At 35.2% G+C, this 27,825-nt stretch overlaps 2 pseudogenes; one reads left to right on the top strand and one right to left on the bottom strand.

Moving 5' to 3' along the window:
* LOC148522669 (uncharacterized) overlaps positions 1-6,155 on the bottom strand; it is a 53,869-nt pseudogene extending 47,714 nt beyond the window's left edge.
* The window catches only part of LOC148522667 (uncharacterized), a 360,297-nt pseudogene that overhangs the window by 243,134 nt on the left and 89,338 nt on the right, over positions 1-27,825 (top strand).

The following is a 27,825-nucleotide window of genomic DNA, read 5'->3' on the forward strand; positions in this document are numbered from 1 at the left end:
AAAAGGATTCTGCTCAGAAATCTCTATCAATTGTGAAATATAGAAAAAGACCAACAGTAATATAATCATATAGATTCAAAACATCTATTTTAGGTTTAAATATTGGTTGGTGGTGCACCCTGGAGTCAAGAAGGTCAAATTATTCACAAAATGTCCTTGCCTAGGCAAGTAAAGAAGACTCCTTTATGGGGCACTCTTAAATCAAAATAATTATATGTATCAAAATAATATGAAATGATGATTAAATTAAAATATTAAATTTTATTAGTATACTCATAAAATATATGAGAAATAAATAAAAATAAATTGGTTATTTCCTGAAAAAACAGCGAATATGATCACAAAAACAACTCCTAAGAGACAATCCAATATCCTAGTGGAATAAATAAGGATGTAGTAATGTGTCTGTAATCGTGTTATATCCATGGATATAACACGATTACAGACACATTACTACATCTTTATTTCTGATGTCAAGTCTAACTGATTTAGGCGCATTTTGTCTTTGCAATGCTTTTAGCAACAAAGACAATCTAACACCTCTGAAATCCTTAACAGGCTTGACACTTTACTGTTGTTTCATGAGGAACTAGTCTTTCTCACTCTCTCATCACTCATTCTCATGAGTGACAGCAGAAGTGGATAGACACTTATGTGACTCACTTTATTCTATTAATCTTATCATTCTACATGAACTTACATCATTCTATGTTTCTAATAGAATAATTATATGTGTGTAACTGCAGAGAGTTAATATTATATATAGTTCATTTATATACCTTGGACTATTATATGAATATATAAAGAAAATATTCTTGGGATTGATTGGAAATTAATTGATCACTTGCTTGTATTCATTTACCATTTAAGGAAAGGATAACTATTTCAAACTATCAAGCATTCATTTTATATTATAGCCCTTAAGGTTTCTTTATTTAAAGGTTATGAATAATAACACACTTCAAACCAATGTGAAATATTGCAGGTGAAGCATATTGTTTGAACTAACCATGACCTAATTAGCTGTTTGATTATACCCTCCAGATATTGCTTGTTTATATGATTGATAAAATCAGGGTATATATCCATACTACAATAAGTGTATATATATATATATATATATATATATATATATATATATATATATATACATTGTTATGTTTTCTATGTCGGTTAATGGCAACTCTCTACAAATGTGTCTAATCCTGGAGATGGTTATTTATTGACATTTGTACCATTCAAACATTGTGGAAGGTATATTTTTTGTATGATCTAACATTTTGTGTATGATTCAACAACCTCTATCTATGTTTGTGACACATGTAAATCTTATATTTTCTGTTTAGGATCATACTTATTACATACTTTCTTCCCATTTTCAGATTATTAAATTTGAATGAAAATATTATATTTTATTATTTATTTAGCTAGTGTTTGTGATTGAGAGATACCTACTCCTTATTTATTCCACTAGGATATTGGATTGTCTCTTAGGAGTTTTTTTTGTGATCATATTCACCATTTTTTCGGGAAATAACCAATTTATTTGTATTTATTTCCCATATATTTTATGAGAATACTAATAAAATGTAATATCTCATAATGTAAACAAAACGTGTACTGAAACATATAATAGCTGGGACCAGAAGTCCATTCCCCCACTTCCAGTACATGACAATAGTAAACATTTCTGGTTTTCTTCTCTGCTCAAATCTCTGATGGCCTAATACACTAAGGGCCTGATTCAGAGTTGGGAATAGAGAGAGATATCTCTCTCATTTGATCATCTTGGTGAAACCATGTTGCACAGCAGGTGGGGCAGGTTTAAAATGTGCAGGGAGATTTAGATTTGGGAGGGAGGTGTCCAAACTGATATCTAAATTGTAGAGTAATAATAAAGCTGTGCAGTATTTGTGGGCTACATGTAAAAGCAGCCAGTATTTACCCTACATGCAAACATAATTATGTATTTACACCCCTTGCATGTCAACCTGGTTTGTCCAGGTACACAGTTAAGTGCTAACTCTCTCTCTATTCCCAACTCTGAATCAGTCTCTAGGAGGCATTATAACTCAATTTAAAATTTTATGCCCTGTTGTAATCGTAAGTTCTGATTCCCCACTTCTGGTCAGATGTAAATATAGTGATGCCCCACTTCCGAGTTTTTTGACAATATCTGTTTTAAATTCTCCTTTGTGAGTTCATTTTTATCTTAAAGTGGCTTCTTTTGTCATCATTGTGGGTTATAGTTTGGAGATGTTCTATTCCTGAATGTTAATTTAAGGTGTTATAACTGTAAGGAAACAACACCACATTTCCAGTTTGGATTAAACCAATTCTGGTAGAATATAAAAGCATTTTAACTTCCAGCATTATTACTTTGCCCATAGTCTGAACAATCAATTTTTCTGATATGTAACTAAGCATACAAAGTGCCACAATATATTTGCTATTCATTGCTGTTTAAAAACAATTTGAGGCTTCTCATGATTCAAAAGGGCTACAATTGTGTATTTTAATAAAAGATTCCAATGTTTATTAAGGCTGTTTGTTTTTCCATTTTTCACATATATACTTTGTGACAAAATTAACATATTATTTTCTCTTTTTATTCTTTGCAAGTTAATTAGTATTATCAATATCTCTTGTTTTTTACAGATTCTATAATTACTACTGATGAATGACCTCTGTCTTTAAACCTTTTGGAGTAGATGTTCAATTGAGAAACACTATCAAGTGCAGAGCTGGACTGGAGCTGTACATCAGCCCTGGCAGTCTGCTCTGTGTGTGTGGGCTCAGGAAGGGGGCATGGTTTATTTTCTCTCTTCCCGGCAAAGCACAGTGCATCGGCCCACATCACTGCCACCACCCCTTCCCTCCCCCTGATATAATAACATGTATCTGTCAGTGTGGGGTAGAGGGCGAAGGTACTTACACCCTCTTTGAGCTGGCCCTAAGACCATCGGCCCTTCTGGCAAATGCCAGAAGTGCCAGATGGCCAATACAGCCCTGATCTTGTGTATTGGAGCAATTTCTCTTAACTCTACAAATTTGTAGGTTGCCAATATATTGTTATTTACATGTAAATTCTAATAAATATAAATAAATATATAAAAAGAAAGTTTGACCTTTATTAATTATATAGTTACAAGTAGAGATGTGCGGTTCAGTTCTCCAGAAATCCAAATTTTGTGAATCCAGACACAAGTTTAATTTCTGATCTCTTGAGGAGTTCTGGCCAGTACTGAGTCACAGTTTTTGGATTGCAAATATGACATTATTTTAGCTGTTTTTAAAAACCTACCAAAACACAGGGGTCAGTGCACATCTCTAGTTACAAGTGATAGAGGCAGTGACCCAGAATTGAAAAAGCCATTGGGCTTAATGAAAAGCCAATTAATGGATCCAAAGCTTGTTCAGAAAAATGTAATTGTGTGCTATCAGTGGAAACTCCAGAGGTAGGGCTGCAGCACAGTCCAAAATTCAAATAGGGAAGCCACACAAACTGCCAGTGAGTCCCGGATGGCGATGTTTGGCAACATTTGAAAAGGAAGTTGATGTGGCTCCCCTATTTGAATTTTGTACTGTTCTGCAGCCCCATTTCTGGAGCAACCACTGTAAGCTATTATAACAACTACACATGGAGCTGATTAAATGTTTTTCCTAAAATCAACATCCGGTTAAAAGATGGAAATCTAATGTTTAGAGCAATCAGAAAAACTATTAGAGGGCTCTTTATTATGTTCTTTAGGGATAACACGATCCTCTCTCCTGAGTGACCTAGCTCTATACAGAGCTGCAGATAGCAGAGATTCAGGATAATTATTATCTTCAAATGCATTTTCGTTTGTCTGTGCTTGTGATTCAAAAGTATGGTGCTTACAATAATTGTACTTGATATAGTGCAATTGTCCATATCAAGTATTATAAATACAAGGTTTAAAATGTGAACTCTCAAAATGAAAGAATTATAGATACAGACTTCTTTCTAAAAGGCTCTGGTAACTATCATTTTATCTTCAACTGTCAGAGTTATATGAAGTGGATAAATAGTGGTCCTTTCAAATGTACATTGATCAAGGATTGTATAAGACCTTATAATTAAAACTTAATTGGTAAAAGGTGCATAGGAGTGGAAGCAAGACATAAACTGAACTATGGTTATTTATTATGAGATAGTATAAATGTAAAGTGCACGGAAAATACCACACTAAATAAAGCAAGGTTTTATGAGATATAACATGGGAATACAATGTGGATATGTGTTGTGGATAAAATGTTGACAGTAAAAAAGTCGATAAGCAATAGGTCGACAATCAATAGGTAGATGGGGACAATAGGTTGACAGGTGCAATAGGTTGACACACAAAAAGTTAACATGGGTTTAGGTCAACAGGAAAAAAGGCCAAAACAAAAATGGTCAAATTATTTAAAAAACATAGGGTTAGACACTAGGAGGGATTGTAATGGGGCATGATTTAGTGGTGCACACAAATGCAATTCTAATCGCAGACTCCAAATTATCATGAATCTGCATGTGCGTAGAATGCATTCTGCACACAGACACTTCAATTGATTGGCTGGCAGGCATTTAAGGGGCAGCGTGGGGGTGGGGTCAGCTAGCATTCCCACAAATGAGGACGTGTCTGCCCCATTTTCCAGGAGTAGCAAGCGCAGGAACTGCATCAAATGATGCAGTGTCCTGGGCCCGCCAGCCAGCCTAAGTAAGCTGAGGCTTACTCAAATTGCTGGCAGCCTTTGGCTGTCCACCATCGTGACCATCGACCACTGATGGTTGCAAAAGTGATCCCAACCTGCAACCTACATGATTTGGTTCACACAATGTGCTATTTCTTTCTCTATTTACCTGTAAAATTACCTAACATATAGAGCATTTTAGGATATCAACCAGACCTTATAATAAAGAAACCAAAACTACTTAGTTACTTTGTGCTTAGTATTTGTTTTAAATTCACATGAAATAAATTTCACTCAAGGTGACCATTCTTAGCACCATATTATTATATTGTCTATTTATGTTGGATCTCTGGGATTGATCCTCAGGTGTTGATCAGGCAGCAATTATCTAAAGTGAAGAGCCCCAATTGTCTTTATTTATTTTCTTTGAAATAGTAAATTTTCCAGGAAAACAGCTATTTTCTCTCTAGTTTTTTGTGTTGTGCACTATTAGGTGTTAGTAGTAGCACCACCTTATAACATTATAATGACAAATTACATTTCAAAGAAATAAAAATTTGATTGATTGATTTATATGAAACACTTGTCACATTTAGAAAATAAAAATGTCCTTGCATGTAAACATATAGAAATGATAAAAGTTATCTACCTTATGGAACACATGATAAATTCAGGCCCTGAGGCTCCTCATGTGATTTAATAAGTGTTAACTTTTTAGTAAATCTCTTACTACATTCTCAGCATTTTAAGGTTTTATAGGGTCTCTCTCCTGTGTGACTCCTCTGATGTCTAAGGAGAGATGCCTGGTGTGGAAAACACTTGCTGCATTTGGAGCATGTAAATGGTTTCTCTCCTGTATGAATCCACTGATGATTTACAAGTTGTTGCTGGATAGTAAAACACTTGCTACATTTAGAACATTTATATGGCCTCTCTCCTGTATGAATAGTCTGATGTCTAACAAGTTCATGCTTGGTAGCAAAACACTTGCTGCATTCAGAGCATTTAAATGGCTTTTCTCCTGTATGAATTCTCTGATGTTTAACAAGTTCTTGCTTGATGGCAAAACATTTGCTGCATTCAGAACAGTTAAATGGCTTTTCTCCTGTATGATTAATCTGATGTCTTACAAGTTCATGCTTAGTGGCAAAACATTTGCTGCATTCAGAACATTTAAATGGCTTCTCTCCTGTATGAATTCTCTGATGTCTAACAAGTGTGTGCTTGGTGACAAAACACTTGCTGCATTCAGAACAGTTAAATGGCTTCTCTCCTGTATGAATCATCTGATGTATAACAAGATGTTGCTTATTGCTAAAACATTTGCTGCATTCAGAACATTTAAATGGTTTCTCTCCTGTGTGACTCCTCTGATGTCTGAGTAGCTCTGATTTATATGTAAAGCTTTTGCCACACTCTGAGCAAAGATGCGTTTTTTCTGCTATGAGACTCATCATGTAATAGATTATAGAAATAAATTAGCTGTAAATGTTTTTTTCTATTCAAATAATTAAAGTAGCTTTTGCAAATCTTACAGTAGAAAAAAAATCTTTTTTGCTTGTTCATAGAAAAATGACACGTTCCACAACGTCTTCTAATATTCTTAGTGCAGATCCTGCTCCTTATTTGTCCTATAAAGAAAAAAGTTAATTATTAAAAGCTGAAATAATACTATATTATATCTACTTTTAGAATAATAAATTTATATTATTTTAGGAACATGATATATATTTAATTAAACTACCAAATATGACCCAGTCATTTAAAATTGTTTTACAATTATAATATGCCTCAGGTGAGCAAAGTTAAATCTGTTTTAGAATGCACCCTCTGGGGATTAATGCACAGGGAAACCCATAGATTCAAACACTTTATACTGAGTCTATGGGATACCAAATACAACCTGCAAGTTCTCACACTGGGAAATAGACGAAAAATCATGGGCATGACTAACATAGGTGCCTGGGTGCAGCTGCTATTAATCTCAGAGCTGAGGGGGGCCCAACTTCCTTGTCTAAGTTACATGTATTATATATAGTTTTTACCATTGGGTGGTACATAAGGGCTTTATACTCTAATGCTATGGGGCCTTCAAATACCTAGTTATGCCACTGCAACTAATTGAATGGCTCTGGGCATTAATCCCAGAGCCTTATGCACATTGTGTATAATATAAAATGCCTATGATTGTATCAGAACTATATATAAAAGTAAATACATATATATTAAACTCTAGCATTGTGCAATATGTAAGATATTATGATGGAGCTGGCATCTAGATACCCCTTTATATACAGTAAACTAACTTGATGCATAGAGTAACATATAAGATACTATGATGGAGCTGCCACCTAGATACCACTTTATATATATATAATCTAATGTAAAGAGTAAGATGTAAGATACTTTGATGGAGCTGCCACATAGATACCACTTTATATAAAATAACCTGATGCACAGAATAATATGTAAGATACTATGATGGAGATGCCACTTAGATACCACTTTATATATATATAAGCTAATGTAAAGAGTAACATGTAAGATACTTTGTTGGAGCTGCCACATAGATACCACTTTATATATGCTAACCTGATGCACAGAGTAATATGCAAGATACTATGCTGGAGATGCCACCTAGATATCCCTCTATATATATGAACCTGATGGACAGAGTAATATGTAATATACTATGATAGAGCTGTCACCTAGATACCCATTTATTTATACTAACCTGATGCACAGTGTAATATATAAGATACTATGATGGAGATGTCACCTAGATACCCATTTATATATACTAACTTGATGTACAGAGTAATATGCAAGATACTATGATGGAGCTGCCACCCAGATACCTCTTTATATATATTAACCTTATGCACAGAGTAATATTCAAGATACTATGATGGAGATGCCACCTATATACCTCTTTATATATATTAACCTTATGCACAGAGTAATATGCAAGATACTATGATGGAGATGCCACCTAGATACCTCTTTATATATACTAACCTCATGCACAGAGTAATATGCAAGATACTTTGATGGAGATGCCACCTAGATATCTCTTTATATATACTAACCTCTTGCACAGAGTAATATGCAAGATACTTTAATGGAGATGCCACCTAGATACCCCTTTACATATACTAACCTGATGCACAGAGTAATTTCTCAAAAAAGCAAAAGAGCATATAGCTATTCTTATATTGGGCACACAAAGATTACAGTTCTGTTTTGGTTGTATTGGTGTAGAGATCTGGTTATAAAATTAAAACATAACTATTATTAAATGAATTAAATGGAAAATTACTTAAAAAAAATATATATATATATATATTTATATATATATACTAGTGAATTAAAATTATGACCAACCTATGAGTAAGCCACTGGCAAAATGTGCATCAGGGTAGAGAGAACACTCTGCATGGCGTCTCCTCTGTTTTAATAGAACATATCTTATGTTGTGCCTAAAAGTGTATGTAAACTGCTAATAACCATATAACAACACGACAGTATATGCAACCATGTTGTGCTGCAAGTATATGTGAACTGCATATTAACACAGGATACTTCTAGAGTAATTGCAGTTATTATCACTATCACCGTGGAATAGCATTACAAGTCTGTATAATCCAGACACGTGGTCAGGAGGCAATACAGCGGACCACTGGGTATTGATTTATGTTATTGCAGCCACCGGGCACGCTGTATGCAAATTGTATAGTGGCACAAAAGCACTGGAAAAAGAAAGGCTACTGAAAATTAGCAATGCAGCTCTTGTCTTCGGGAAATAAAGTATACATACATTATTATACGGACGCTGTGTTTCTGTAGAAAAACAGAGTTCAAACAAGACGGCAGGCTTATTGGAAATTTGCTGTGTAATAAATAAGACTGCATGCTCACTGGAAGGTTGCTGTGTAATAAATGAGATACAGTGTTTAATGAGATATATTATATCAAACTAACTCAGCTGAATAGCAATACATTGTATCTATCTGAAAGGAAACCTGAATGTAATAAGAAATCTCTTTGAATGACCACAGCACTTTCAATGTAAAACACATGCACATATATATGAACACAGACAATTAATAGTGAGATTTATTCTACTTCACATACAAAATGAGCTGATGAATATATAAGAAAATATTATATATCAACCAAGGAGGGGAATAGATTGCAAGCTCTTACAGATATAACCTTATAAGTCTATTATATTTGCAATCCAGAATTAAAAGGTTGGTTATATGCATATTAACGAGCCAGATCTATATGTTCTCTCCTGACATTCTCTAAATATAGTGTCAGTTATATATCTGGAGACTTAATTGATTATGATTATTAATATAAGTGGTCAATAAGACAAGAATAGAACAGTCTATATATTAGTGAACAACTTGTTGAGCAACTACATAGGTTTATGGTAATAAATTTAATTCACTAGTATTTGTACACATATTTTTTTAAGAAATTCACCATTTAATTAATTTAATAAAAGTTATGTTTTAATTTGATAACCACAACTAAATCCGAAATATATAAACAAGACAGAGCTGTAATCCGTGTGTGCCCAATATAAGTAGACCTATATGTACTTTTGCTTTTTTTAGAAAATTTGTACTTTATTCTTAGGTGCACCTCCTCATGTATAATATGCGATTATAAAGCTTAAAATTAAAAGGGGAATGTATTTAATACAATGATAGCTCCTGTGCGGATATCCCAATTTCTTTAGCAAAGTGAAATATGTAAGCTAATTTGATAGAGCTGCCACCTAGATACCCCTTTATAAATACTAACCTGATGAACAGAGTAATCTAGAAGATACTATGATAGAACTGCCACCTAGATACCTCTTTATATATTTATTATCATGATGCACAGAGTAATATTTAAGATACTATGATAATATAACTGCCAAATAGATACCTCTTAATATATAATAACCTAATGCACAGAGTAATATGTAAGATAATATGACAGAGCTGCTGCCTAGATACTTCTTTATATATACTAACCTGATGCACAGAGTAATATGTAAAATACTATGATGGAGCTGCCACCTATATACCTCTTTATATATACTACCCTGATTCACAGAATAATAAGTAAGATACTAAGATGGAGCTGCCACCTAGATATCCTCTTATATATACTAACTTGATGCACAGAGGGATATTTCTTTTTTTTATGATGGAACTGCCACCTAAATACCCATTTATATATATTAAACCTGATGCAGAGTAATATGTAAGATACTATGATGGAACTTCCACATAAAATAACTCTTTATATATACTAACCTGATGCACATAGTAATATGTAAGATACTATGATGGAGCTGCCACCTAGATACCTCTTTATATTTAATAACCCAATGTACAGAGTAATATGTAAGATACTATAATGATGCTGCCACCTAGATACCTCTTTATATATAATAACCTGATGTACAGAGGGATATATAATTTATTATGATTGAGCAGCCACCTAGATACCCCTTTATATATATTAAACCTGATGGACAGAACAATATGTAAGAGACTATGATGGAGCTGCCACCTAGATACCCCTTTATTTATACTAACCTGATGCACAGAGTAATATGTAAGATACTATGATGGAGCTGTCACCTAGATACCCCTTTATATATACTAACCTGATGCACAGAGTAATATGTAAGATACTATGATGGAGCTGTCACCTAGATATCACTTTATATATACTATCCTGATGCAGAGAGTAATATGAAAGATATTAAGATAGATATGTATCCTAGATACCTTTAATATATTCTAAGCTGTGTCAATATACTAACAAAAAGCTACCATCAAAATACTATTTTTTTTATAAAAAAAACTGATTTACAGAGTAATATGTTAGATACTATTAATGAGCTGCTACCTATAGTAGATACCCTTTTATAAATACTAACCTGTAATATACATATAAGAAGTTGCACCCTAGATACCGCTCTATGTACATGAACCTGATGCACAGAGTAATATGTAAGATAATATGAAGGAGCTGCCACCTACATATCCATTTGTACATACTAACCTGATCCACAGAGTTATTATGATGGAGCTGCCACCTAGTTACCACTTTATATATAGTTAACTGATGCCCAGAGTAATAAATATACTAAAAAAAAGGAAAATGTTGGAATAGTTTTAGCTACAATTTCAAAGATTATCTATTATTTTTAGACACATAGAACCACTATATTGATAGGGAGTATTGAGATGATAGATACACATTATACAACATAATGACAAAAGAAAAGGAGATATAATTTACATGTTGTGTATCATTGTTTTGACAGTGAATATATAGATACGATATACATAAATTATACAATAATACTGAAAGATAATATATAGCTATATTACACAGATGATTCTTATGTATAATATAATTACCTTTTTCTGTAGATTCTTCTGTTGTATGTTTCCTACTTCTTCCTCCTTCCAGCTTCCACTAGCAACTCCTCCATCAGCTATTAGTAGCCTGATACAGCCTATAGTATATATAGACAATCCTCCCCCATCTCTTTCCATAGTTCCCAGGATGACCAGAAGGAATTCTTACACTGAGAGGTGAGACATAAACATAGCAGCTTCCCGTGCCTAGCTCTTTGTCTTGTAAATGAGGTGTAAATATTCCAAAAGTCACTTATTACAATGGGAAATGCTAATTACACCTTAGCAGGGGTAACACCTTGTATTCTAATTAGATCATTGCAGCCTCTGGCATCCTGTTATGTCACCACAGGGACCTTTTGTTTAGGAGTCACCTATTGTCTGGGCAGAGTTTCAGCAGAAAGACCTGTTCTACATATCAACAGGAACTTCACAATGATTCACAATATATATATATATATATTAGTAAAAGTTAAATGTTTCTTATGAATTTAAAGACTTTGTTATATAAAGGCTTGTTATGAATATATGAGTTTATTGGGCATATATAGATAGTGTATTTTAATGTCGTTTATTTTTCAAATCCCCCCCCCAACAAGTAGTTTTTATTTAGAACTACAGTAGAGGTAATGTTAGAGGTTGCAAATAATTATGTTTCTCATCTTAATGATATTGTGATACAAAGGCTTAATAAGAGTTTCTTAGACATATATAAATAGTGTAGTTGTTGACTATGATGATGTATGAATTGGTTTTTAAAATTATTCTAGTGTAATTTCTTTCAAATGCACCCCAAAAAGAACTTTAGAACTTCAGTAAAAGTTAAAGATAGTAGATATTAATTCACAATGAGTTACAATATATTATCATTTTTGCTTGCTAATGCCTAAGGCCAATCACTGGTGCTATTAGAGGGTATTGGTGCAAAACTATATTTCCTTTAGAAGTCATAATATGTCATATATAAATGCTCAGGATCTTCATCATTTGCACATAAGGTTTGCACACACAGAGCTCTTTACATAATTTGCTATTTCATTTTAATATGGCTACATCAATTGCCATTGTTTTTAAACAATTATAGTTATCACAAGATAATTAACATTTATATATGAGTGGATTGTAATTTATAACCAAACCGTAGTTCTGTTATTGTGATTAAAGTCACACAAATAAGATATGATGTTTAATTCGTATTAAAAGGAATGCTTTTGGAATATAGTGCATGTTTTCTGATTTACCTATATGTTATTTGACAACTCAGTGTGTAGGTGGCTCTCCATAACCATATTGTTAATCTGTCATATGTTGTAATTAGAAATGAACACACTTTATGCCATCTAGTTAGATTTGAGTACTTTTTTTAAGTGCTGTGCATGTTTTCTGACAGAATATGGTACCATAAATTCTGTCACTGTGATTAAGGACAAACACAGCAGATATATATATCCAACTTATACTAAAATAAATACTAAAGCAATGTGTGCATGTTTTCTGATATGCCTATATGTTATTGAGAAACACATGTGTAGTTTGTTCTCTATAAACAGACAATTAATCTATTATAAGATGTGATTAGAATAACCATACAAGTTATGCCATCCAGCTGGATCTAAGGACTCCTTTTTTAATGTGCAATGCATGTTTTCTGACAGAATATGGTACTACAAATTGTATTGCATGTATATGCTTTCAGGATATGTTGTTTGAAACATAACAACACCTGGCTGTGGAAGTTATAATACATGCTGATTAATGTTTCCTTGCTAAAATGCAAATTTTCACTATCCCTTAAAAGCTAAATACAGTGATACCTATATCTATTTGAATTTTTGTTTTGTGTGGACACTATTAGAGCAAGTGGGAGATTACTTTTACAGATAGAGATGTGTATTATGGTCTAAACTATCCCAACTCTTAAGAGTTATTGGTATAAATTCTACAATTTGTGTGTTGCCTGCATCAGAGACCTTGCTGGTGAACTATTGGAATATCAGACCTGTTTTTATATTATGATCATACAATTGGGAGTCTGCGCAAATTAGCTATTATTTTATTTCACATAATTATTTTATGAACATTTCTGTGCATAAGAAGCTTGTGGCTAATGGTATTGATGACCTTAAATCGATTGTAGCTACAAGGAGATAATATTTTCAACTATTTGTCAACCATACCTCTACCAAACTATAATAATAACTGAGGCTGACCCATTTTTTGACTCTTTTGAGAATATGAGTAGAAATTGCCATATAAATATTTCTTTATTGAGACAAAAAGGAAGACAACTGGATTATCTTACTTTTTAATGTATATTTAATAAAGGTTACATTTGAACAAAAACAAATATAGCAGAGTGTCCCCCAAAAACAGGACACTTGCTTGTCTTTGCATCTTGCAGGGACACCCTTTGTGAGTAAAATAAAAATAACCAGATATTTAACTTTACAGTATATAAATCAACATTATCATATGTATCACAGTGTAGTTAGATGTTCATGAAACAATATATATATTAATGTATGTTCATAATAAATGTATAATATTAAGCACTTCTAATCTGTCACCTAAATTGTATGAGCCCGATATGTAGCAGAAGGTATAATTTTGTTATTCCATAATCTCAAATTTAGGCCCAACTTGTTTTTTACTATGGAATCTATATACTATATCAGTACTATGGGATCATGCATGTGATATATCTATATAGTCTCTGCTACTGCTGTGGTATCATATGTATAACATATTTATAAACCTATATAAATACTGTGGTATCATGTGAGTTAGAAATATATTCACGAATTTCAACAATGCAGCTACTATTCCTTTGGTCATTAAGAAGCAACACATTCTGAACTTTACATTCTATACATACAGCATTGTAGTTTATTGTTCTGCAAGATAACACAAGGTGTTATATGTTTTGTGTCTTCCTTATATATATATATATATATATATATATATATCACTACCATTCAAAAGTTTGGGGTCACCCAGACAATTTCATGTTTTACATGAAAACAGACTTTTATTTATCAAACGAGTTGCAAAATGGATAGAACATATAATCAAGACATTGGCAGGGTTAGAAATATTGATTTTTTATTTGAAATAATAATTTTGTCCTTCAAACTTTGCTTTCGTCAAAGAATGCTCCTTTTGCAGCAATTACAGCATTGCAGACCTTTGGCATTCTAGCTGTTAATTTGTTGAGGTAATCTGAAGAAATATTACCCCACACTTCCTGAAACACCTCATACAAGTTGGATTGGCTTGATGGGCACTTCTTGCATACCATACAGTCAAGCTGCTTCCACGACAGCTCAATTGGGTTGAGATCTGGTGACTGCGCTGGCCACTCCATTACAGACAGAACACCAGCTGCCTGCTTCTTCCCTAAATAGTACTTGCATAATTTGGAGGTGTGCTTTGGGTCATTGTCCTGTTGGACGAGGAAATTGGCTCCAATCAAGCTCTGTCCACAGGGTATGGCATGACATTGCAAAATGGAGTGATAACCTTCCTTATTAAAAATGACTTTTAACTTGTACAAAACTCCCACTTTACCAGCACCAAAGCAGTCCCAGACCATCACATTACCTCCACCATGCTTGACAGATAGCATCAGGCACTCTTCCAGCATTTTTCACTTGTTCTGCATCTCACAAATGTTCTTCTGTGTGATTCACAAACACCTTAAACTTTGATTCGTCTGTCCATAACACTTTTTTCCAATCTTCCTCTGTCCAAAATCTGTGTTCTTTTGCCAATATTAATAATTTCTTTTTATTGGCCAGTCTCTGATATGGCTTTTTCTTTGCCACTCTGCCTTGAAGGCAAGCATCTCAGAGTTGCCTATTCACTGTAGACATTGACACTGGCATTTTGCGGTTACCATTTAACGAAGCTGCCAGTTGAGGGACTTGTGAGGCATCTATTTCTCAAACTAGATACTCTAATGTACTTGTCTTCTTGCACAGATGTGCACCGGGGCCTCCTACTTCTCTTTCTACTCTGTTTAGAGCCTGTTTGAGCTGTTCTCTGAAGGGAGTAGTACACACTGTTGTAGGAAATGTTCAGTTTCTTAGCAATTTCTCACATGGAATAGCCTTCATTTCTAAGAGCAAGAATAGACTGTCGAGTTTCACATGAAAATTTTCTTTTTCTGACCATTTTGAGAGTATAATCGACCCCACAAATGTGATGGTCCAGATAATCAACTAGCTCAAAGGAAGGCCAGTTTTATAGCTTCTCTAATGAGCAAACCCATTTTGAGGTGTGCTAACATAATTGCACAAGTGTTTTCAAGGGTTTTCTAACTATACATTAGTCTTCTAAGGTGCTTAGCAAACACAATGTACCATTAGAACACTGGAGTGGTGGTTGCTGGAAATGGGCCTCTATACACCTATGTAGATATTCCTTTAAAAACCAGACGTTGGCAGCTAGTATAGTCATTTACCATATTAACAATGTCTAGAGTATTTTTCAGATTAATTTAATGTTATCTTCATTGAAAAACACAGTGTTTTTCTTACAAAAATAAGAAAATTTCCAAGTTACCCCAAACTTTTGAACGGTAGTGTATATATATATATATATATATATATAACAAAAGTAGTGCAATGCCGGCACTCATGGGTCCTTTAAGAGAAGAATCACTCTGACAAGCTGTGTCAATCCTTTTTCAATGTTTTGGTCACAGAGACCTTTATCAAGAACACTATATATATATATATATATATATATATATATCAAATAAAAAAATCAATCACATCAATTTATTGTCACATCCACATACAGTGCACTGCATCAGCGAAAATGTAATGCAAGTTACTCACACTCAAATAAATTACATGAAAGCAAAATTTAAAGTTTAGACTAATAATTGCAGAAGGGGAAAAACTGTTTTGCATTTTGCTAATTGGACACCTAATACATCTAAAATGCTTACCAGAAGGCAAACAACAGAACAGAGAATGACATGGGTGGCTACAATCAGCGACAATCATGTTTTTTGAAACACACCTTTTAGTATAGATGTCTTCTAGTCTAGGTTAAAGTTGACCAATAATTATTTATTTATATATAGATATATGTATGTGAGTGTGTGTGATATGCAACTGAACCTAGGGAAAACAATCACACAACATAGGGTAAGAACAGTAAAGAGTACAACAGATAACAGAAAACAGAAAATTTCTCAATATACTGTAGCTACAAAGGTAAGTGGTGGATGGGTATTATTCTGCATAGGCTGACATCTGAGCCCATTAAAGTGGGTGCAACTAATGATGCGTACACCCAGTACAACTATAATAAACAACATAAATGATAACGATATCGGTCATATCGTTTTCATTCATAGCGTTCACTTATTTACAGTAACCATCCTGACAACGACCAATGAAGCGCATTTCCCCATGGACGATAGATATTTTTCATCGTCCATGCATGCACGCCAACTTGTACAATATTGTCAACTTTGAATGTTCAGAGATGTGGCAGGATGACTTCACTAAAATATATTTTTGAAAGATCTTTGAAATTTTGTTGGTACAGATCGTACTGTGTGTATGCACCAAAACAGATGGAGATAAAGAAACAGGTATAAATGAAATGAAGGAGTGGAGTACATGGGCAGAGAGCCCATGGATAAGGTGAACAGAGTATCAGGGATGCAGAAGAAGTTGGCTATGAGAATAGTAGGGAGAAAGACCCTGCTCCTTGGAGCTTACAATCTAAGGTATTCATGTATAGACTATTAGGTCAAAATGTAAGACTTTCATATACAGGCACTTAGGTACAATGTCGTATGTATTTAATATGCTGAAAATATTGGGTATTTTTTACTAAAGATTGATTTCAATTGATTGTAAACAATTTCAAATCAATATAAATGGCTCTTGTGTTTCTGGGGCAAAATCACACATTTGCAAACACTTATAAAAACTAGATCAAAACTTTCTGTTAGAATAGTGTTTGTGCCATTTATATCCTGCTCTTTGTCTGTGCTGTATGTGCACTTGTCTACAATAGTTTTTGTAATGTACATGTTACATATTGTGCATGATTTATCCTTATACTTGTCTAATTCAGTATCTTTTCTTTAGCAAGATGATGAGGTTTATAGCAGGAATCTTCTATGATGGAGCATGTTCTGGTGCACCCTCACACTTCAAGAGACTGTCAGGAGCAGTAACAATACAGTAAAAAACAGTCTCTTAAGAAGAAAGTTGAAAAAGAAAGTGTGATTAAAACAATTAAAAATACAAGGGCAAAGTTCAACCTTTTAAACAAAGGAATGTGGCAGTCTGGACCTTAGTGCGTATGTCTGTCAGAAATATGGCCATACTGACCCTTGTTCTAGGTGCAGGTATTTGTAGTACAATGATCCACCAGCTGCTGTACACCTCACCGCAACTCCCGCTTCCTGGTGGGGATTTGCGATTGGTGGGAATGGACAATTGAAGAAGGGGCCATTGAAACTGTGGAATGGGGGGACTTTGAGGTGGAATTGGAGGACCATTAGGGTCTGAATAGTGGTTAGACAACTCCATGTCTGAAAATACGTTTTGCAGGATTAGGACATAGGATGGGTATAAATATCCATGGCAATAATGTCCTCAGTATGCCTTGACAAAGATTAAGTCCAAATTGAAACATGTTGTTTCAGAGGGTCAGGACAGAATGGCTCTTTACACCAAGGACATTGGAGGTGGTGACCCAGGGTTGCCTGTTGGACTACCAATAATGTATACTTTGTCTACTTTGATTTTAATTTGAGAATTTGTTGGAAGATCTGGCACATGAATGTGTCTGTATGCTGTGGCTGCTTCACAGTCGGGGCTCGGAGAGGTACTTGGCTGCTGCTGCTCTTCCCTTTGTTCCTGGTATGTCTTCAGATGGGCTGTGGTCACATTTGCTACCCCCAGCTGGCTCTGCTGGAGTTGCGAGGTCCAGGAACCATGGAGGCAGGTTGCGTTGCAGTGTCTGCGGGTCCTTCAGTGGGGACCTTCCTTTCATCCTGGCTTGATGATGCTGCCAGTGCAGGGGTTACTGTGAAGGTCTCTACAGCAGGCAGCTGGCTCTTGGGAGGTCTGAATGGAGCTGTTACTGGTACTGGATATGCTGGCAGAAGCCATTCTTGCAGCCAGGAGGGGCAGATCTGGAGACACTGTAACAGGAACAAGGGTTCAGGTGGTCGGCAGTGGAGGCAGTATTGGCAGTGGAACCAGGAACTGTACCAGATACATCCTCGCAGGCAGGAGGCAAAAAGGGATAAGAGAGCTGAAATTCACTTGATACTGAGGTCTCATCCTTTTGATCCCTCTCTCCCTAGTTTATTTTTGGCTACTGTCAGATTTCTTCCTAATAAAATGGATGAGATTAGACTTAGATTGGATTACAATCAGTCCTTTAAAAACCTGATCTCTACTAATAATGACTGTGTCCTGGTTAAGTGACAATGTTCTGGATTACCCCTTCCAGTACCAGAAAGAACTTTGTACTGGACTGATAGAACTCTTGAGTCTGGGAAGAAAAGAGGTGGTGGACTTTGTGTTTATGTCCATGATAATGGGACACAGATGCTATTGTGTTTGAGTCACAGTATACAGCTGATGTGGAGTTTATGCTTCTGAAATGCAGGCCATTCTATTTGCCCCAGGAATTTTCTTTGGTTATCTTAGCAGCAGTTTAAATCCCACCTCATGCTAATGTCACTATAGCTTTGGATATTTTTTTCAACTCCTTCTCTAAACAACTATCTCATATCCAGATTATGCCTTTATTGTTGCTAGAGATTTTAATCAGGTAATTTGAAGTTGTTTTTACCACAATTCATCCAGAATGTGGATCTACCAACACGTGGTGTTAATACCCTGGACCACGTCTATACCAATATTAAGAATGCTTACAAAACCCTTTTGTGTCTTCATATAGGGCAGTCTGATCATGTATCCCTCATTCTGGTACCTAAATATTATAGTCTGATTAGGCAATCTGGTCCAGTTACTAAGAATATTACTGTTGGCCTGAGGGGGCCTTATTGGAGCTGCAGGACTGCTTGGATTGCACTGAATGGGATTTGGAAACATTGCCTTTAGATCAAAGGATTGTACAGCTCATACAGCTGCCTGGTCTGATTTGAGGAAGGGTATTTGAATGGCCAAGATGCTTACTCTAATAGGATAGAGTCTCACTTTAGTAAGTCTGGTGATTCTAGGTTCTTGTGGCAGAGGATTAAGCATTTATCAGATTATAAAGCTTCAATTTTGGGTGGTCCAAAGGCACATGGCCCTTTGGCTGATGAGTTTGATAGGTTTTACTCTAGGTTTGAAGTTGTGGATCACACTCTTGCTATGCCGATCAGTGATCCCACATCAGTTGGTTCCTGGAACCTAGCTGAGGCTGATGTCAGGTTTTTCCTATGGAAAACTAGTGCTAGGAAGGCTGCCGGTCCTAACTGTATTCCAGGAAAGTTTTTTGCGTGAGTGTGCTGATTAATTATCAGCTATCCTCAAAATTATTTTTAATTGATAACTTACCCAAGGTATTGTTCCAGGTTGTTTTAAAACTGCTACAATTATCCCAGTCCCTAAAACCCCATCCATTTCTGGTCTAAACAACTTTCGTCACATTGCTCTTACTTCATTAATCATGAAGTGCTTTGAGCGATTGATTTTGGCATGCCTTAAGGGGGGCATACCAGATGTCTTTGATAGTTATCAATTTGTATATAGATCTAATAGATCAACTGAAGATGCTGCCCTTTTGGTTCTTTACAAGGTATTGTGTCATCTAGAGAACGAGGATTTTTATTCTAGATTGTTGTTTGTGGACTACAGTTCTGCTTTCAACACTATAGACATGTCTTTACTTATTGCTAAACTCCAAGAAATTGGTTTTGATGTGCCTATCTGTAATTGGCTGTTGGATTTCCAGACTGACCAATTGCAGTCGGTTAGGTTGGGAGATCTGCTTTCACCTCCAATTGTTCTGAATTCAGGAGTACCTCAAGGTTGCATATTTTGTCCCTTCCTATACTCATTGTATACATCAGATTGTGTCTCTAGTTCAGAATATAATCTCATTGTGAAATTTGCTGACAACACCCTGATTGTGGCTTTGATCACTATTGAGGATGAGGATAGTTAGAGAGCAGAGGCAGATCAATTTGTTAGGTGGGGAGAGGACAACAAGCTGCTGTTGAACAGTAAGAAAACTAAAGAGGTGGTGGTGGATTTTAGGAGGTTCAGGAAAAGGGCTCCCCATCCCTTATTCCTGAATGGCATTGAAGTGGAGAGGGTTGGTGGTTTTAAGTTTCTTGGAATTAATTTTTCTGAGAACTTGTCATGGTCTTCGCATATCTCTTCAGTGGTGGAAAAGGCTCAGCAACACCTCTATTTTCTTAGGAAACTAAGAGCAAGTGGATTATTTAGGCCATTATTGGTACATTTTTATTGTGGTATAATTTAGAGCCTTCTGATTTATTCTATCACTGTTTGGTATGGGAATTCCAATTGTTTGGATTGTGGATCCTTGGCTAGGGTGATTAAAGCAGCTGAAAGAATTATTGGTCAATCTTTACCTAGACTTGAAGATATTTATACTAAAAGGTGTGCTTCAAAAGCAAATAAGATTGTAGCTGATTGCAGCCACCCATGTCATTCTCTGTTTTCTTTTCTTCCTTCTGGAAAGTGTTTTAGATGTCGTAGGTGTCACACTAGCAGGATGTGAAATAGCTTATTCACTGCTGCAATTATTATTTTATATATTTAAATTTGTTTTATGTAATTTATTGACTGTGAGAATCTTGCTTTACATTTTTGCTGATGCATTGCATGTGGATGTGACAATAAATTGATTTGATTTGTCTACAAGATCTGGCGAGAGACTAACCAGTCCCTGTTATACTTAATTGTTTTGTATTTTTTATATTTTATATATGTTGAATTAAAGATTGTCCTACACTATATGGAGTCTTTCTTCCATTTATATATGGAGTGACAATCTGCAACAAAGGGGCAGATTACTACAGCTGGGAGACCGGAATTGGTTTTCACACAAGCAATATTCGTCTACCACATATGTAGACCACAACATTTGCTAGGAACCCAAAATTATTTTATTCTGTGTTAAGAAGTTTTGACATTATCACCCTATGTGTAGTTCCCTGGGCTGCTCATTTGTGCACTTTTGTTCTTGTCTTATTTTATTTTGTATCAAGGTTATTTATTTCAGCTACTGTATTTAATCATTGTTTCTGGCTATAAAATGATTCTGTTTCTTCTTGTTTGTATCTCATAATGTAAACAAAATGTGTACTGAAACATATAATAGCTGTGACAAGAAGTTCATTTCCCACACTTCCAGTCCATGACAATAGTAAACATGTCCCATTTCCAGTTTACTTCTCTGCTCAAGTCTCTGATGACCTTATACACTTTGGAGCTCATTCAGACCTGATCGCAAGATGCAGCTGCTCACTAGCAAAAAAAGGCCGGATATTTAAATGAAGCGCTCACACTGTGTCACGGAAGGACACCCTCTATATCTTAGTGAGCTATGACCAAGTGAGTTCGCAAGTGTATTAAGATGCCTCCTTGCCACTCACAATACACATCATCTCCAGAAACTGTAGGATTAATCAGTAAGTTCAAGAGCCATCGGAGCTGCTTGCAGTCCTTGATGTTGCCTTTCCCCGCTACAAACACTGCGATCAGTGCACAGTGAAATACATGCAGGTGACATGTACAATGATTCAAGAACAAGGGGTCCCATCTGCTCCAAAAGATTGTTCCAAACAGAAAAATGTCCTACTTCATCCACTGATGATATTTCTTCAATGCATGTAAGTATAAATGGGAGAAAGGAGATATAGACACCAATTAGGAATAAAAGCCTTCCAAAATCACTTCAGATAGAGAATATTTCCCAGATAACCAATGAAGGTATTTTTCAGCTCTAAACTTCTCCAGTGGTATAAGGAAAAGGAAAGCCACCTCTGTGTATATAGGTAATTCTCAATGTAGGCTTACATTTCATGCTTACATAAATAAACATATAACATGCTCATCAAGGTTTCTTTCTTGAATTATCCTCCCTTCCACTTCAAAGTAGTGCATATAGAGAGAAGAAACAAACATCACACTTGTACAGTCCTGTAATCACCTCAGAGATGGAATAAAGACCTGGGTTCAAACAGGTGAATAACAGGATTTGCAGCATGTGACAATGCCAGATTCCTCAAATGCCACTTGATATCAATGCGTTTCGACGCTTCTATGGCGTCTTTTTCAAGATAATGTGGCTAAAAACAGATTACAAAATTAAAACAATATCTTCCCAAAGCGAATATTAACCACCAAATAGAATACTCACATCGTTGCAGTTCTAAGTGGACATCAGACTGCAGAGACAACTTAGCCATGTGTGGGCTATTTACCCAGCAATCCGAACCTCCACATATGTCACTTCCGGTCACATGCAGACTCGGACGTGCATCTCTAATCGTCTTCCTTTCCTGCCACTTGTATTGGCGGAAGTGAACTTACTGTGCTCCATCTATTTCTGGAGCCTGGCAGAGGTAAATATTAAACCCAGGTTTCTATCGCCATGTACAAAACTGCATTTAATAAATTCATAAAACTCCATATACACTATACATAGGTTGGAGGTTTGAAAAAAATTCCCAATAGGTAAACAACTGCAAAAAATGGAGTCATTCAAGGGAATATATCCAAACTACAGTAAAGAAAAGATATATATATAGGAAAGAACATACAAACTCCAATCATACTCCAGACCTGCTGTTATCAATGTATCTAATTCAAATATAGTTCTCATCTCTGCTTGAGCCAATCTGTTCTCCTTATTATTATTTCTCCAATTATCCTTTGTTTGTGATAGGGCTGCAAACCTTTTTATTCCTATAGTGGAGCAATTGTGCTTTTCCTTAAAATGTTTTGTTATTAAAATGCTTTTAATAAACAATATAAAACTGTGGAAAAAGTAATAAGAAAAAATTGGGATATTTTATTAAAGGATCCTGTACTTAATAAAATAATCAACCAAACCCCCAAGTTTATTTATAGAAGATTAAAGAATATGAAAGATAGATTAGTATCCAGTGCACTCACACAGGTACATCAAAGAAATTTATCCCGAAATAAAGGTTTCCATAGATGTGGGGTTTGCAAGATGTGTTTATAATGTAAAGGAGAACAGAAAATTACAGAATTTGGAACATCAACAAGGAATATGCAAATAAAGGATTTCCTGACATGTCACTCAAAATTTGTCATTTATGCAATAGAGTGTACTTGCCCTTTAATTTATATAGGAAAAACTACTAGAGCAGCCAAAGTACGATGGGCTGAGCATGTCAGGAATCTAGTGAAGGGAATGGAAGATCATCAATTCTCAAAACATTTTAAGGAAAAGCACAATTGCTCCACTATAGGAACAAAAAGGTTCGCAGCACTATCACAAACAAAGGATGATTGAAAAAATAATAATAAAAAGAACAGATTGGCTCAAGCAGAGATGAGAACTATATTTGAATTAGATACATTGATACCAGCTGGTCTAAATGCCAATTTTGAGGTGAAATGTTTTTTATAGTTTGGAGTTTATATGTTCTCTCCACAATGTTGTATTAGAAAGTTGGGATAAGAGCTTTAGTTGAAACAGCTGGTCTGAATGTCAATGTTAAGGTAAAATGGCTCCTGTAATTTGGAGTTTGTATGTTCTCTCCTCAAATATGATATATTATATTTATGAAGTACTATATGGAAATATATGTGTTTATATAAACATATAAGTTTTTTATTTGTTTTCCATTTGGAGTTTATATGTACTCTCATTTATTTTATGTTTTTATTTATTTGGGTTACCTATAAGTATTGGGTTTGAGATTAATGGTCCTATGCTTGAAATAAAAATGTTTTCTATGTTTGGAGATTGTATGTTCTTTCCTATATATATCTTTTCTTTACTGTAGTTTGGATATATTCCCTTGAATGACTCCATTTTTTGCAGTTGTTTACCTATTGGGAATTTTTTTCAAACCTCCAACCTATGTATAGTGTATATTGAGTTTTTATGAATTTATTAAATGCAGTGTTTGTACATGGCGATAGAAACCTGGGTTTAATATTTACCTCTGCAAGGCTCCACAAATAGATGGAGCACAGTAAGTTCACTTCCGCCAATACAAGTGGCAGGAAAGGAAGGCGATTAGAGATGCATGTGACCGGAAGTGACATATGCAGAAGTTTGGATCGTTGGGTAAATATCCCACGCGCGGCTAAGTGGAAGCCGCAGTCGGATGTCCATTTAAAACTGCAACAATGTGAGTATTCTATTTGGCGGTTAATATTCGCTTCGGGAAGATATGGTTTTAATTTTTTAATCTGTTTTTAGCCACATTATCTTGAAAAAGATGCCTTAGAAGCGTCAAAACGCGCTGATATAAAGTGGCATTTGAGGAATCTGGCATTGTCACATGCTGCAAATCCTGTTATTCACCTGTTTGAACCCAGGTCCTTATTCCATCTCTGAGGTGATTACAGGACTGTACAAGTGTGATGTTTGTTTCCTCTCTCTATATGCACTTCTTTGAAGTGGAAGGGAGGATAATTCAAGAAAGAAGCCTTGATGAGCATGTCATATGTTTATTTATGTAAGCATGAAATGTAAGCCTACATTGTGAATTACCTATATACACAGATGTGGCTTTCCTTTTCCTTATACCACTGGAGAAGTTTAGAGGTGTTGGCTGAAAAATACCTTCATTGGTCATCTGGGAAATTTTCTCTATCTGAAGTGATTTTGGAAGGATTTTATTCCTAATTAGTGTCTATATCTCCTTTCTCCCATTTATACTTACATGCATTGGAGAAATATTGTCAGTGGATGAAGGAGGATTTTTTTCTGTTTGGAACAATCTTTTGGCACAGACAGGACCCCTTGTTCTTGAATTATTGCTAAAACTTTTGATAAAGTGGTGTTTTGTCTGTGTGTGGTTTTTCTGCAGCCGGAAGTTGTCAGCGCCTGTACCATTGCTAATTACATTTTGACATGTACAATGATGCTACTTTGCTAATTATGCACACCCTTTAAACAGCATTTTGGCAGCCTGACATGCCTGTGACAAAAACACCACTCCCCCATTTACAAGCACCTTCCCCTGTTACCACCCACAAATGGCACTATCACTCAAAGTAGTGACCTGTTAGTGGTTTACGAGCAACCAAAATCAGTTCACAAAGACTGGCTTGTGCACATGCAGTGCAAATTATATGCAAGCGCAGACAGGCGAAAATCGCTCACAGTGAGTGAGCCCACCTTAGCGACCGGGTCTGAATAAGTTCCTTTGTCTCTAGGAGGCAAAAAAACCACTAACCTATAACTTATTTAACTCTTACATCCCCTGTCATAATCATAAGTTCTGATTCCCCAATTCTAGTCAGAGGTAAATATAGTGATGCACCACTTCCAGTCTACAAGCTTTTAGCAAATATCTGTTTTAAATTCTCTTTACGAGTTGATTTTTATCTTAAAAAATTCTTCTCTTGGTATCATTGTGGGTTAGAGTTTGGAGATGTTCTATTCCTGAATTATATTTAAGGTATTATATATGTAAGCAAACAACACCACACTTCCAATTTGGATTAAACCAGTTCTGGTTGAATATAAAAGCATTTTAACTTCTGCCATTATTACTTTGCCCATAGTCTGAACAATCAACTGTTCTGATATGTTGCTAAGCATACAAGGTGCCACAATATCTTTGATATTTATTGCTTTATAAAAACAATCTAAGGCTTCTTAGGAATCAAAGGGGCTACAACCATGTATTTTAATAAAATATTCCAATGTCTATAAAGACTGTTTGTTTTTAATCCATTTTTCACATGAAGTATATACTGCATACTTTGTGACAAAAGGAACAAATGATTTTCATTCTCTTTTTTTTCTTTGTATGTTAATTATTACTATCAATATATTTTGTTTGTTTTTTGACAGCTTCTTCAATTACTCTCTCTTTAAATCTTTGGGAGTAGATGTTCAATTGAGACCCACTATCTGGGGTAGGGATGAACTGGGGCTGTAAATAAGCCCTGGCAGTCTGCCCTGTTTGCATGCACTCGTGAAGGGAGCATGGTTTAGTTACAAGGGAGTGTGCCGCAGAATGCCCACCTCTCTTCCCAGCATAGATGAGCACCCCGACCCACATCATTGCTGCCACCCTTTCCCTCCCCCTAAGATAATAACATGTATCTGGCTGCATGGGGTAGAGAGTGGGGTCACTTCCACCTTCCTCCAGCTGGCCCTGAAACCATCGGCTATTCTGGCAAGTGCCAGATGGCCAATAGGGCCCTGATTTTGTGTAATGGAGCAATTTGTCATAAGTCTACAAAATTGTGAGAAAGCTAGTCTATGCTTCTATCTGCAGTTGAAGAACAAAGGTTTTGTAGTTTTACTAATATATTATTATTTAGTTTTTAGATTGCAAAAATGACATTATTTTGGCTATTTCTAAAAACCAATACCAAAACAAATTGGTCAGTGCATGTCTATAGTTACAAGTGATACAAGCAGTGCCCCACAATTGAAAAAGCCATTGAGCTTAATTAAAAGCCACCTAATGGAATCCAAATCTTGTTTAGAACCATTTAATTGTATGCTAAGCTATTATAAAAATTAAGCATGGAGCTGATTAAATATTTTTCCTAAAATCAGCATCCATTAAAAAATGGGAATCTGATGTTTGATTTATTTGAACTTAGTGCAATCAGCAAAACTATAGGAGGCCTCTTTATTAGGTTCTTCAGGGATAAGAAGATCCTCTCTCCTCAGTGACCTAGCTCTATACAGAGCTTCATATAGCAGAAACTCAGGTCAATTATTATCTTCAAATTATTTTTCTTTTGTCTGTGCTTGTGATTCAAAAATGGTCCTTACAACAATTGTACTTGATGTGGTGCAACTGTCCATATGGAGTATAATGAATCTAAGGTTTAAAATGTGAACTCTCAAAATTCAATAATTATAGATATAGACATCTTTCTGAAATGTTCTGATAACTATCATTTTACCTTCAACTGTCAGAGTCATATCAAGTAAAGAAATAGTGGACCTATCAAATGTACATTGGTTTTCAAGGATTATTTAAGACCATATAATTAAAACTTAATTGGTATTAGGCACATAGGAGTGGAAGCAAGAAACAAACTGAACTATGGTTACTTATTATGATATATTATAAGTGTAAAGTGCAGTGAAAACACAAAACCAAAACAACCAAGGTTTATGAGAAAAAACATGAGAATTCTATTTGGTTATGTGTTCCAGATAAAAGGTTGTCAGTAAAAAGTAGATAAGCAATAGGTGCAAAAGGTTTACACACAAAGGTCAATGGGTTTAGGTCAACAGGTATAAAAGGACTATGAAAAACAAGGGGTATTGGTTCATAAAGAACTTCAACCTAAGAACTCTGTAAGGGTGCACTCTGATAGCTCAATTAATATCAGTTAAAACATAACTTTTATTGGTATCTATGACAATTCAATAAAAGGACTTACAGAGATTTCAGAGAGATCTGACAAAATATGTGAAAAGAGTGATTAGCTAAATATCGTTTAACAATAACCCAGATAAAGTAGGCAAAATATGGAAAAAA

This window comes from Taudactylus pleione, unplaced genomic scaffold (assembly GCF_031769625.1).
Source record: "Taudactylus pleione unplaced genomic scaffold, aTauple2 ptg000145l, whole genome shotgun sequence".
Lineage (NCBI taxonomy): Eukaryota > Metazoa > Chordata > Amphibia > Anura > Myobatrachidae > Taudactylus > Taudactylus pleione.